The sequence below is a fragment of the Apus apus genome, chromosome 3 (assembly GCF_020740795.1).
Source record: "Apus apus isolate bApuApu2 chromosome 3, bApuApu2.pri.cur, whole genome shotgun sequence".
NCBI classification, from domain to species: domain Eukaryota; kingdom Metazoa; phylum Chordata; class Aves; order Apodiformes; family Apodidae; genus Apus; species Apus apus.
In genome coordinates, this window is record NC_067284.1 from 114,238,975 (window position 1) to 114,253,989 (window position 15,015).

The window sequence follows — 15,015 nt, forward strand, 5'->3', positions numbered from 1 at the left end:
AATTCCATTTTAAAGCACTGGGACACAGAGATGTTCCAGGTAACTTGCCCGTGGTGACACAGCAAGTACCAGAAAATCAGGTGAAGGTTCTGACCAGCCCCTAGGCTAACAGGAACTGCTGGTAGAGACTCCTTTCTTTGGAGTGTGTGTACAACTCATGGCACATTTCTGTTCATCAAAGTATCTTGCTCTGCATTCAGAGTGACACATCCTTCCAAGTGCGTTTGCTCTGCTGTGCAAACAGGGATAGACAGGAAACAGGAGAAAAAAAAAAGAAAAAAATAAAGAAAAAAAAAAAAAGGGAAAGAAAAAAAATTAAACACCATTTAGTGGTTGGAAGTTATTTCCAGTTTGCAACCACTGTAAGGGTTTCCTGGAGAAAACTTTTCCTTCTGTTATTACAGAATAATAGCTTGTGGATGCTGAAAAGCAAACACAACTTGTGGTTTTATTTAAGTCACACTGCAGGGCTATCTCCCGCGTTGCATTTTAGCATCATGTTGTTTGGGAAAGGTCACGTTTTTACTTTCAAGACACCATTTGTCTTCAGTCCCCTCTTCTAATCTGCAAAGAGTTACCCAACAGTTTTGGGCAGGAGGCCAAGCACTTGGTTACAAAGGCTGCTTGAAGTGTCATTTTACTAATGATGGAGGCTTGTATTGTGTTAAATAAATACAGGTAACTTTCATTGAATGATGCTTTTGCATTTACTGGGCCAAGCTCTGGTATTTTATTTACATCAAGAAGCATATTTCTTTCAGTATCTTTACTGGAAAGATTACACACCATTAAAAAAAATGAAATAAAATAAAACAAAATAAAATAAAATAAAATAAAATAATAAAATATTCCATTTGATGTCAAGGTTGCAGAGTTAATTAAGATTAAATCAGCAAGAAATGGAGCACATCCAGAGCAGAGCTACCAAGCTGGTGAAGGGTCTAGAGAACAAGTCATAGGAAGAGTGACTGAGGAAACTGGAGATGTTTAGTTTGGAGGAGTCTGAGGGGAGACCTCATTGCCCTCTACAACAACCTGAAAGGAGGTTATAGGGAGATGGGAGTTGGCCTCTTCTCCCTAGTGAATAATGACAGGACCAGAGGAATTGGCCTGAAATTGCAGCAGGGGATGTTTAGATTGGGTATTAGGAAGGATTTCTTTACCAAAAGAGTGGTCAGGCACTGGAACAGGCTGCCCAGGGAGGTGGTGAAGTCGCCGTGCTTGGAGGTGTTCAAGAAACGTGTAGATGTGGGACCTCAGGCCATGCTCTAGTGGCTAAGGTTTAGGTTTCTTTTATTTTGTGTTGATGATTGGACTCAATGATCTCAGAGGTCCTTCCCAACCATGCTGATTCTGTGATTTGGTGCAACCAGTGTTGCAATGAAGCTATTGTGGTTTTTGCACTCGTGTGAGGGATTAACAACACCCTGACTACTCTGTTTATGTCCGTTCATCCACCAGCTCCTGTATTTCTTGGATTAGCTTCCAGACAAAAGTCATGGAAGTGGACCTCTCAGTCCCAACTTTTAGGTGTGTTCAGCTAAAGGTGAGGTTCTTGCATATTGTTTTTGCCTTTAATATACTGTTCTTTTTCTGCTGTTCCTAAAAATTAGATTAATTTTTCTACAGAACAGTTTGGGATGATTGATGAATACTGCAATGAGAAGTCTCCACATTAAAAGCAGGAGTTGTATTCTTGGGTAACAAAACCTTTTATGAAGGAATTAAAGAAAATAAATTCTTGTTTCTTCTGATCAGTATTATTTGTTGCTAGCCATTCAATCAAAAGTATTACTTATGTTCTTTGTGGTAAAATCTGGTCTTCTAATTGTGGGGGTTTTTTTACATTAATGTGAATCATTAATCAGTACAGAAGTGCTCTAATGAGGGGTTAAATCAGACCTTGAACCCCATATACAAAGATGTATCATACTATAGGCTATATCTTTCCAAGTACATGATCACAGAAGTCCTAAGCTGACATTTGAGAGCTCACTACTGAACCAAGCAGAGGGGAAGAAACAAATTACAGTTTCCAGAATGATTGCCGGAATAATGGGCAATGGGTCTACCGACTTTGCCCTGAAAGACAAGCAAACTTTGCAACAAAGCCACTTCCCACCCAGGTAGGGCCAATCACAGAGCCAGATGACTTGGAAGGCTGAATGAGTCCAGGTATGTGCTGCATTGTCACAGCCTTGCCCTTCCTCATCAACAGAGAGGACAAGCAGAGCTCTCTTGCATCTGATCAGGTGTCAGTAGAAATATCTTTTGTTTGGCTGCAGAAGACCATTTCAACATATCCACTGCTGGCTTTGCCTGTTCCTGTTATATAGATGCTAGTGTACCTGTTGGGATTTTAAAAAGATTAGCATTGATCATTTTATACCAATTTTATGCCATTTTAAACCAATGATCAGCTTAATTGAAAACTGAGCTTGGTGATTGTGAGTCCTATCCTACCATAAACCAGTTTATTTTCTGTATAGAAAAATGAAAGTCTTCTTTCCTCCTGTTTGCTCTTCCAGCTGCCTTGAGGACTGTCAAGGACGTGCTGATGTTCCAAAAATGGTGGGTTTTCTACCGAACAAATTAACAACTAGAAGAAAGATTAAGATGAAAACCTGCAGTGTAATGTCTGAAAGATCTCAACATTTTTCACCTAGAACAGGAAGACCTGAATATTACGTGTACCAGCATCTACTGGCAACTCTTTTAGCAAATAAAAGAAACCCCCACAATAACAGGAAGAATGGACCCTCTGTTTTGATGCTTTCAAAAGCAAAGTATTCAAGATTTCAATTCAAAATTATGCTCTATTTTAATATACTTTAGGGTATTTTACATTTTTAAGTATTCTGTTCAGTCTGAATTTTACTTCTTCTCATCCCTCTGTGTTTTTAATTCTGATTTTCAAATATCCACCCAACAAATCAACATGTCACCCCTAGCTGTAGGGAAAAGAATCCACTCCACAAATAACAGCTTCACGGGATCTCTGTGTGACCCCTTGGTTAGCTGTGCAAGTCAGCTGCTTGAGAGACCTCCCAGGTGCAAAGCATCATGACTGGTCAGTGTGTTGTAAAACTCCTGCCCTGTTACAGGAAAATCTCTTCACCTTCTCAGCTGTAGAGGACTGAACTCTGCCCCCATTCCAGCAATAAAGGCTCACCACATACTAGTCTACACCAGCAAGAGCATGGCTTGTAGATCAAAGGGAATGATTCTTCCCTTTGATTCAGTATTCATGAGGCTACAGCTGGAACACTGTGTCCAGTTTGGGTCCCCAAAGCAAAAAAAAAGCAATAGCATACAGGAGGGAGAATTTCCAGGATGGATAGGAGTCCACAGTGCACAATGCATGAGGAAAGGCTGAGGGAGCTGGGTTTGCTTAACCTAGAGAATGCTACAGAGGAATCTAATTGTTCTCTCCAAATATCAGGCAGTGTTAGAGGAGATGGATCTAGACACTTTTGGCAGGTGCACCTTGAAAGGAAAACAGGCAATGGACATTAAGCTGCAAAAACAGATTCTGACTTGATGTAAAAGAAAAAAAAACATAACTATGGAAAATAAACATAGGAACAGATTTGATAAAGTTGCTTGTGGAATCTCCATCCTTGGAGATACTCAAAACAAGGCCTTATGCTTAAAGCAACTTAATCTAATTTTGACTTTACCCTCCTTAAGCAGGGCTTAAAACTCCCATGCTTCTTTCCAGTCTAAGTTATTCTACATTACTACAGTACAAGAGATGATTTTCATTTCCAGAGAGGTGCAATTTAAAGAATTATAATTCACTGCTTCATGTTTCACCTTCAAGGTTACAGTTTACACAGAGCCTATTGATCATTCTTTCATGAAGCTGATTGAATGTAGAGAGCTGTGGGAGATCATGGAGAGAATTTCCAACAGAAGGAACTTCCTTGTAAAGCCTTGCCTAAGACATGGAAGAACAGAAAAGTCATGACATCTGATCACTACTAGTAGGAAACTGTTCTACATAGCTAGAATTCATTACCTGACAGGTCTGCCAGGGTGAGGACTGAGAAAGAATACAAAATTCTCCCAGCATTTTTTGTAGTTCTGAGTTTTAAGAGGATCTGGATGAAAGTTGGGAGTTAGTGGTTTGTTCTGGAATAAGTGTCTTCACTAGTCTTTAGATGATGTAGATAAAAAGTTACTATGATGACTTATGGATCCCTGTGCCAAGGAACCTAAAAAAGAAAAGATGGAAGTAAGATGGAAGGTATTCTTAGACAAGGTAGATATAGAAACTTTTCTTGTATTAAGCAACCATGAGCTGATTAAACTGATTTTAGAACTAGAAAGCAGAATCAAAGTAATATGTTGGATTTCTAAGAGAAAAGAAGGTTAGGGATCAAGTCAACAAAGATTACTACACTAAGGAGTTTCATTATTTGAACCTAATAAAAAGCTTTATCTGAAATTGTTTTACAGGTTATAGAGGGGAGAGTTACAGGGATGGGAAGCATTGCCACCAGTACAGAATGGTAAGGTTCCAGTTACAGATTATTATTCTAATTATTAATTTAAAAATAATTTAAATTGTATATAAGGACAGGTAAAGGTTGCAAAGTGATTCTATTAAGTGCTTACTTTATTAAATCAGATCAAAAAATCTTTGTTTTGACTTAAAATAACTTAGGTATATGAGTGTGATAAAGACACATAAATACGAAAGACAACTGTTATTTCATTTAAAAGCTGATACTGGTGTAGGATCAAATGAGCTCAAAGTGCTTGTAAAAGGATTTTGAGTAGAAATATGAAGATTTCTAAACATCCATATTGTGATTTTCAAGGACAACCTTCTGAAGAATGTAGACAGGGGTAAGGAATCTAAATTGTTTCAAGATGTAACCTGAAACCTTGGATAAAGACAGGGTTGTATAACTGACTAGTGTGATGCTATAACTAGAAATCAAAAGTGATGCAATAAGGATATTTTTTTAAATTAAAAAATATATATATATTTTATATCCCAACAGAGCACCCTAAAAGAATCATGGTCACCACTTACTGAGACTTGGTTTTCCTCTGTGTTTATTTTATGTTAAACCTATGCTTTGAAGTTTCTTCTGATGCCTGCAGAGGAAGAAATATTATTTTTTCACTCCTTGAGTCATAACTTGACGGCCTGAGGAAGTGGAATAATGTTTTCCTTCCACCAGGCCTTCGAGATAGACTGAATATGGATCTGCAACGTTGGACAGAACATCCTGGTATATGCAGAGGTTCTGCAGAATCTATCACGTGTCTGACTATTGCAGCTCTGCCTTGCAGTTGCCAGTTTTGGAGTCAGAAAGGAACCTTCACCCAAGTCACGCTGGCCAAAGTCAATGAGGACTGCCTATGGAGCCTTCTGTGGCACAGGACATGGTTTACTCTTCAGGATCCCTTGGGAACACACTCCTTTAAAATTTCAGGCTATTACTCTTAACAACAGCCTTTGGTTTCCTTGATTTTTCTGGAGATACTTTGTGCTGTCTTTTGCACCTGGCAGCTTGATGTTTTGCAGTGAGGAAGGGAGTATTATGCAACTTGCAATGGGCAGTAGGACGGGCAGGTGGAAGGGCATTAGTGCTCTCTAGAGATCCATAAACTTGGAATCACACTCTTCAAGCCTAATTGTAGACACTTAACTGAGATTCTTACCTTTGAGTGTCATTTGCTCTAGATTTCTCCTACAGGCACTGGAGTGAGATGGACATTTCCAGGGGGAGTTTCAGTCCATGGACATTTGTAATCTTTTACAAGTCAGCCAATTTCTCTCCCTGGACTACGAAAAAATACATAAACAAGAATCAAAACTAGGAAGAAAAGAGTTTTCAGGTAACACTTGAAGCTGCATCTATGAAAAGTGTGCATGGAGAAATCAGAGCTACTCTACCTGCTGCATGACAGTTTGAACATGTAGGGAGCTTAACACAAAGATGGTCTCTTTCAGATTCATATTTATCTGTCCTGTATTTGGTGGGGGAATGACAATGACAACTCTTAGTGAATAGTTAGCAAAGATATTCTTCCTACATCATAAAAAGACTAGATATCAAAGTCATAGAATCATATAATCATAGAATGGTTTAGGTTGAAAGGGACCTTAAGGTTCGTCTAGTTCCAAATACCCTGCATGGGCAGGAACACCTCCCACTAGGTCAAGTTGCTCAGAGCCCCATCTGACCTGCCCTTGAATACTTCTGGGAATGGGCCTTCCATAACTTCTTTGAACAACCTGTTCTGGTGTCTCACCACACTCATAGTGAAGAATTTCCTCCTAATGTTTGACCTAAAGCTCCCCTCTTGCAGCTTTAATCCGTTACCTCTTGTCCTCTCAATACAAGTTTTGCAAAAAACCCCTTCCCAGCTTTCTTGTAGGTCCCTTTTAGGCTGCTATAAACTGTTTCTGGAGCTTTCACTTCCCCAGGCTGAGCAGCCCCAACTCTCTCAGCCTGTCTTCATAGCAGAGCTGCTCCAGCCCTGTGTTTAAATTCATGAGGTTGGCATTGGCCCACCTCTCAAGCCTGTCCAGGTCCCTCTGGGTAGTATCCCTCCCTTCCAGTGTGTCAGCCACACCAAACAGCTTGGTGTCATCAGTAAACGTGCTGAGGGTGCACTCAATGCCAGTGTCCATGTCATTGTCAAAGATGTCTAACAGCACCAGTCCCAGTACTGACCCTTGAGGAACTCCACTCGTCACTGGTCTCCATTTGGACACCAAGCCATTGACCACAACTCTTTGAGTGTGACAGTCTCACCAATTCCTTATCTACCAAGTGGTCTATCCATCAAATCCATATCTTTCCAACTTAGAGACCAGGTTGTTGTGTGGGACAGTGTTGCATGTTTTGCACAAGTCCAGGTAGATAACATCAGTTGCTCTTCCCTTGTCCACCAACACTGTGACCCCATTGTAAAAAGCCACCAAATCTCTCAGGCACGATTTGCCCTTGGTGAAACCCTGCTGGTTGTCATGAACCAGCTCTGCATTTTCCATGTGCCTTAGCAAACTCTTCAGGAAGATCTGCTCCATGACCTTGCCAGGCACAGAGGTGAGACTGACTGGCCTGTAGTTCTCTCGATCTTCTTTTATTCCTTTTTTGAAAATGGGCATTATATTTCCCCTTTTCCAGTCTGTGGGAACTTCACAGACTGCCATTACTTCTCAAATATGATGGAAAGTGGCTTTGCAACTTCATCCATCAGTTCCCCCAGGAGCTATAGATGGATCTTGTCAGGTCCCATGGGCTTGTGAACTTTCAGGTTTTTTAGATGGTCTCAAACCAGCTCTTCTATGGTGGATGGATCTTCCTTTTCCCAGTCCCTGCCTTCTGCAACCTGAAGTGCACAGAGCCCTTGCTGGTGAAAACAGTCAGTATAACGTTACATACAGATACCTCTATAATTATATGATGTCTCAAATTGAGTCTTTGCCAAAGCATTCACTTAAAATAAAAGCAGAGATGAAGCCAATGACTTTACAGTTCCCATGGGAGATGTGTCTGTGTCTGAACACCAGGATATTATGGACTAGATTTGAAAGTGTAAGCACATGATGTCACATGCATACATTTGAGGGTGCCTAACGTGGTCAGAAATATTTGACATGGGCAGGCAAATCACACTTCTGAAAACATACATTGGTAGTTCTCTAGAAAAATCTCAGAATGATTAGAGTTGGAAGCGACCTTAAAGATCATTGAGTCACGCTCTGTTACCCTCAGAGACGAAGACTTAGCTTCAGCTAAGTTTCACCAACAGGTAGTTGAGAATGTAGAGCAACATGTGAGACTCAGAAGGAAGAGGATTCTCTTGGGAAGTTCTGTTCTCCTGCCAGGTCCTCATAGTAATGATGATTGTTCAAACAGCGATTTTCTATTTCCTTCTCTGTTTCCATTACCTACTTTTTCTTACGTGTTTGCTATGAACAGTGTCCTATCAGTCTTCCACTGTGGAAGAGCTCTAGCTTTCTGTCTCCCTTGGTGCTAGTCAAGTAAGTACCCAGTGCAGTGCAGGTATGTATCATGTACAAAGAAATTAATAAACTAAATGGTGTAACTCTCCTTGTCTGGGCCACTTTCTTCAGGCATCTTTTACTAAATGCTGAAGGACTGTTATGAATACAGCAGGGATTCATCAGCTGACACACACAATAGGAGGAGGGTTAAGCTTCTCTTCATTTACTTGTGTTAGCAAGTCATATTTCTGTGTATACATTGTCACCTCCAAAGCCAACTCTGCATGTTCACTGCATGACTGGGGAAACAAAAAAGTTTCTGCACTGGTTTGAAGGCACATCTATTTGCCAAAGCTCACCTTTTAAAGCTGTCTCTGGGCCACACAGAACTGCCTGTGAGCGAAATGCCTTTCAAGCAGCCCATATTTACATGAGTATGACAGTGCCTTTGTAGCTAACTGATCTCCACTGTTATTTTTCCCAGTAAAGAATGGCAAGACATCCAAGAGCCTGATTGGTTGGCATGGATTTTGTTTGCTATAATAAAATACAACAAGGGCTGTCAAGGCTTATTGCTTCAAACGAAGAGCTGTGTACAGCATGGTTCCCTGTAGCAGCCTGCATATGGAACCCTTTAAACATTCTTAAGAGACCCATTGGGGCTTCTAATTATTGTGAAACATCTCCTGGCAGAACCATTCCTACCCTTCCAAGAATGCGTTGTAAAAATAATTAGATGATGAGATTTAGATCGAAACCGCTAACTAGTGATTTAAGAGTTTTGCTCGTACCATATAGAAAACTAAGGAAATGAAATGCTGGAAATCTCTTCACATGAAAGGAAAACAACCCTTTGTGGTTCACATTTTGGGGGGAAGACAGAGAATGAACTTCTCTTTTTCCTCCTTCCTTCCCCCTCCCCAAGTTTAATACTTTGTTTCCTGTGGTTACATGAGGGGGTGGAGATGTTTCTTCATTTTCTAAACACTAAACCACTTGAGAATCTCTCTCCATTTCTGGGGAGCCTGCTATTAGAGAACGACTTGAGGAGCTTGCTTTAATCAAGCTTAAAAGCTAGGAAGAATAGAATCACATTTTATGGCTTTAGAGGCTAAACCAACATGTAGTCAATTAGGTGACATCACTTCTACAAAAAAAGCAGAACATCTTTGTTTAATCAAAACAAACAAACAAGATTAGAAGTTTAAGTGCTGTGATTTAGGAAAGATTCACATTTTGAATTAAATCCTGGAGGTCTATGGACGTGGCAATGATAAAGATTAATCACATTAAATTGGATGGCCAGCTTAACAGTTATGTTAGTTTAATTGTGAAGATGAATATTTTTGCATTTTGCCAAGGCAAATGATTTCATACTATATGCAGGTGGCACGGATTTATTTGGTCCTTCCCTTGTTTGTTATTTTCTTAATTAAGTCTTCAAATTGAGCTTTTCAACACCTAGGTCCATAAAATGAATTTAAACAGAGCTGAGGGACCTATTTTCAGACTCTTATTTTCTATTAGCTATTTGCCAAGATGCAGGAGGGGACACATCCTGCTAAGTGTTCTAGAAAATGCAGAGCTTCCCCCAAGGAGATTCAATAACAACAAATGAAAGAACAGGAGTGTCACCACACTGCCATCATTCTTGACATTTAGGTTCACAATTTACATGCAATCATTGAGCCATATCTCTCTGGGTATTCCTATCCAGACTCTTTTGAAGGAGACCCCTGTGAACATCAAAGTACTAGGTGTTTTGGTCCTCTCTTTAAGATGCTTTTCTAGTATGATGGATACAGAAAACACTCACATGCTCCTAGCATGCTAAGGCCATCGCCTGTCATGCTCAGAGATACCATGTCACATTTTGAATGTGGTCCTTAGTTAAGTTCTTATTGTCCTCACCTGTCAGTCAGCATCCATCGGATTTCCTTGGCTGTAGACCCTTAGCTTTCTCCAGCAGAAATTGTCTTCTCTTCTTTTTTACAGCACCTGGCACAAAGGGCTCTGGCTCCTAGATATACAGCAATACAAATAATCATAAATGAAAATAAATGAGTTGAGAAATTGCCTGCAGTCACACAGCAGGGCAGTGGCTGATGTAAGATTAGAAATTTTGGGACAGCTGGTTGGAAAACATGAGCCTTAGTCATGTTTTTCTAATTGAAAAATCATATTTGGGATGAAAATTTAAGCTGTAGCTGTAAGAGAGGACTAGTTTCTATGATTTTCTTACAACTGCAATGCAGATACGTCTTACAGAGCTGATTTTAGGCACGTGGCAAAAGCTGCACAGCAACAATTTTTGCTCTCTTCCTTTCTCCTTTTCTCTCTTAAAGCTTTGCCAGTGTTACATCTCCTCATCTGCCAGAGCTAGAAGGAGCTGAGTCACAGCCCTGACCCATGCACAAACTGAGCTTGTTAGTGAAAGGCATCTTTTTGACCTCCGGGTCACTCTCACACATCAATGGTTAACTGTTGGCAATAGCTGGGCCTTTGGGGATTGCAGGATAAACACTTTTGTTTTTAACAGTGGGAATTTTTTATTTAAGCTCTGTTAGCTTGTTACTACACGAGGTTAAACAGAAGTAAGCCTGACAGTGTTATGAGAAGTAGAGGACACAACGACATACCTTCAACCCGACAAGCTGTACTGTTTGCTGATCTGACTGACTTCACTGTGCAAAGGCTGAAGTTCAGTCCAGAAGTTACTGTTTGCAGCCTTGCCAGCAGCACTATTTATAGTTTCAATCAATTTGAAATACATCCAATGCTGCTGTGCATGTGTGCAGGTGGAGAACACATTTATATCCATCCACTGCCTGTACAGCCCCCATTCCACAGATTTGTCAGAGACAACCTGTCAGAATAGACTTAACTAATATGTTTAAAGCTTCCTCATCCCCAGGAATCAAGAGGGACTTAACTGCTTCTTGGATTAGGGATAGTGCTTGGAAATCACTTCCTGGTTGTTTGAGTGGCCTCATCATCTTAGCTGATAAGATCAATTTTATAGTCATCATTTAAGGACAGAAACTGAGAGATTTCAACTTCAAATGCATTGAATTTCTCATTGAGTGGAAGCATTAGGGTTTTATGACAACTTCCAGCTAAAATCTGAAACACAGTTCTACGTAATGATGAGACAAAAAACTAGCTTCTTCAGATGATGTATTAGACATGCCTTAAGCTAAAAAAAATAAAAATAAAAAAGGATAAAAAGAGCATGTGCAGGTACTTGCTAGTTAAAGTGACAGCAAGAAGGTGTTACTCTCACCTGACCCAAGTTGCCTACAGCTGCAGCTGTCCACAGATTGCTTCAGAGTGCTTAACAGAGAAGGAGGGAAAATAAGTACCTTTGAGGAATGTTTCATGTGAAGCATTTTAGAAAGTTATGTTAAGATGACATGAATCATAATGGAGAAGAGACTATGCTCTTCATGCATTGCAAGGAAGTGTAGGCAAACAGCTCAGATAAAGGCATTAAGATTTAGTCACAATAACCTCTTTCTCTGAACACGTCAGACAAATGATTTTAGGGAGCAGACTCACTGTGTAGGCCTTTTGGTCAGATGAGAATTTCAGAAGAGGATGCTCAGATCTGTAAGTACCTAAATTTATTTGTCTTTCACTGGGGAAGTCTGTTGTTTTGCCAGAATTTTCTGCACTACCTGTTTTTCATTTCAGAATTTAGCACCTGTAAAAAACTTCAATTCTTAAACCATCCTTTTGGTAATTCAGCAATTTGTAACCTGTAGGTTTTCAGTGAATGAAACATCTCTTTTAAAATTTTTATAGTTAAACTAAACACATCTACAGTCATACAGACTGTGTTCTTGAAGACCTTAGTAAACTTTTCAGCCACCCTGACCTGAATTCCTGAGTTCATAATTAAGTAAGTTGTGCAGAGATGTTTGATAAAAGCAGATGACCAGTTGCTCCCATTCATCCTCAAAGAAGGAACATAATATGGTGGAAATAAAATCCAGTTCAGAAAAATCTAGGTTAAATGTTAGGAAAAGCTAAATACACTCTGAGGGAAGTGGTGCACTGCCAACAGGGGTCATGGAATCACCATCACGTGAGTGGTCAAGTATGGGCCACCCATCTGTTTGGGAATGGTTCAAGAGTAAAGCAATCAATCCTACTGGGATGCAGGAAGATGGACTTCATGACCTACCAGCAGTATCTTCCAGGCTAAATGAGCCCATTATTTATGGAACTAATAAAAAGTCAAAGGGAAAGCCTTGTGGGGATAAAAATAATAAAATAAAATTAAAAATCAACGCTTAGAATGTTTGGTTTGTTCCTTTCTTTACCAAACTTACTTTAAATACCAGATAAAGGAAGAAAAAATAACATTCAAAGCATTGCATCTACTCTTTTTTGGTTTAAATTATGTTTTTAAACCCTTAGCTTTGAGAGATAGCTTAGATTCAATTCAGATCCAAATTTTACACCAGATCTTTTCCCTCTAGAAGGATAAATCACATCTTGATAGCCAAAGCCAGTCTGGATCTATGCAATTATTATTTTTTTTTAGTCTCAGACCCATCAACTATTGGAGATAAAATTTTCCCTCTTGTCCCCTCTCCAAAAACATGGATTTATTGTCTCCTGATTGCATCAAAACTGTTATATGGCAAAATTCTTCAGTGAAATATAAAAATGAGATACATAAATTGTTGGGTATCACTCAGGTCTCCAGCTGAGCAGTCAGAGTGGTGGTATAAAACATTCCCTCCTCTTTGCAGACTACAAAAGATAAATTCAAAGGACAGATCTCAAATTCTTGTCAGATTCAAGAATCTTTTTCAGTATTCACCTGAGGCCTGAGAACTGTTAATATACTGAGTGCAATTTTATTAGACAAGCAGAATGCTCCTTTTGCCTATAAATTCTACTGCAAGGAGATAAAAATTAATCTGGTCAATAGGTGAAGCCAATTGTTGTGTGTTGTCAGAATTTCACAAACTACAGATTCATGCTTTAGTGTTCAAATATTAGGTCAGTATAATTCCATTTCCTGGGAATATCCTTCTGACAAAAGAGGAATATATTAAAAATTCAGAATTCAGAAAAAAGTCAGAATTAAAAGTATATAAAAACATTTTAGAACTCTTTGATTACTGTGTGATGTAATTCTAAGTGTAGAGTGCCTGGGATTAATCGCCTCTATCCTTTCAGCCCCGTTACATGGAGGAAACATGTACTAGTGCCCGTGTAACATCCCTGAACATTTTCAGAACTCCTAAGAGCAGTTTTATTTCCTGGAAATTATTGTCATGGAGCTGACATGGATAGTGCAAATCAAATGTATTGGTAAGCAGAATTTTTAGTTGGTCTGTGACAATGTTCTAGTAACTCAGTTCCCAAATATTCAAGCAATCATTGGTTCAATACAACTTTTAATATCTAATTGAAGAATAGGACAAATAAAAGCTGCAGCTGTTACTTTTAAGCCATTCTAAAATTTGCTTTCCAGTAAAAAAAGTTATATGATTTTCTAAACCTTTTTAACCTCGGCAGCAATATTTCAAACTAACAGTTTATTCAATTAAAAAGGAACATTTTAAAACAGACAATATTTTTTAAGTTTCTTAGCAACAGGTGATTGAATCCTTGCCTGGAACTATGAGACAAGTTTTGCCAAATGGACTGCATTCTAACAATATCTTTCATATAGCAAATGGAATAAATCGAATATTGTTTTGGACTAGTTACATAAGTTACTTCATAATACAAAATTCTTTATGTGTTTTCAACAACAATAGATGATGGACCCACGAAAGAAGTGAGAAAGGAGAACATGATTTTTTCCTCTACAGCAGTGGTGGTTAAAAACAGGTAGCAAGTTTGGGTACTTGAGCCCAAAATCTTTGCTTGAATACTTCTCCCACCTTTCACACATACAGACAGCACACAATCTCCATCTCTTTCCCTGAGGTCATTTCATGGATTAACAGAGAGTCTTCAAGGAAAGATCCATGAAGTGTTGATAAGGTACTTCTTTGTCTGTTAAGATGTCTTCTGAGAGGTGGTTGAATGAAGGTATGAAACTAAACTTCTGCAAAATCAGCATGGGTCATATGTAGTCCTTCGATTTTGAGATCTCTGGAGATTGCTCAGTAACTCTGGGATATTACCCTAAAACTTAGGGTGTCTGCTCTTGGTGCCATATTATCATGTCATAAACACTCAGCCTAAAGAAATCAAGCAAAACCACCTGAGTCTGTTCTTTATTTGGTTTCTTGCTAAACGTGTGTATGACCCCAAAATGATCCCTTGCAAGATATCAGTCTGGCATCAGTAAATAGAAACTTACTGTGTGTGACCAGAAGAGTGAGAATGGGGTTGAGCCATGCTTGGGCATGATGGGCCCAACTTACTCAGAGATGCAACAGAAACAATAAAAAACCCTCCCTTTGGTGTAACAAAAGAAAAGCTCTTTCCACAGTGGGCTCACAGTGCAAACGTATCTGAAGACAGAAGGTGTTTGGTCTCCCAGCCCAATAATGTCCCCATCTGTACCACAAGGCTTTTTATTATTTCCAAAGATCCCTGCATGCCTCTGCCTCCTTTGCCAAGGGAATTCTTGGGGAAAGGCCAAGGAGATGAGCTGTGACCAGAAAGCCCTACCTGAGAGAAACATGAACTACCACAGACACCAAAGTCTGCTATGGCCTCTCTACGGCCATGCTCAGTTGTCTCTTAGCAGCAACACAACTTCTTACCCCGGACACCCTTCACTCCCATAATTTCCCACTGAAAAATTTTCACAAAATGATAATTACAATAAAATAGAAATCTCAGTTGGAAGGGACCTACAAAGATTATCTAGTCCAATTGCCTGACCACTTCAGGCATTGTCCGAATGTCTCATGAACATTAACAGGTTTGGGGCATCAATCACCTCTCTAGGAAGCCTGTTCCAGTGTTTGACCACCCTCTCAGTACATAAGTGAAAGGTCTTCATCGAGTTAATTGTTTCTTTTTATTATGAGCAGTATGATTTAATGAACAAAATATTG

At 39.4% G+C, this 15,015-nt stretch overlaps 1 long non-coding RNA gene across 1 annotated transcript; it reads right to left on the reverse strand.

Annotated features, from left to right (window-relative positions):
* Nucleotides 1–1,017: 1,017 nt before the first annotated feature.
* On the reverse strand, nucleotides 1,018–10,658 carry LOC127383312 (uncharacterized). The gene is made up of 4 exons (XR_007889155.1): nucleotides 10,618–10,658; nucleotides 9,890–9,998; nucleotides 5,680–5,803; nucleotides 1,018–2,348 (listed from the first exon to the last, which is right to left on the reverse strand). It is a non-coding gene; the product is annotated as an uncharacterized LOC127383312 (long non-coding RNA).
* Between the last annotated feature and the right edge of the window lie 4,357 nt (nucleotides 10,659–15,015).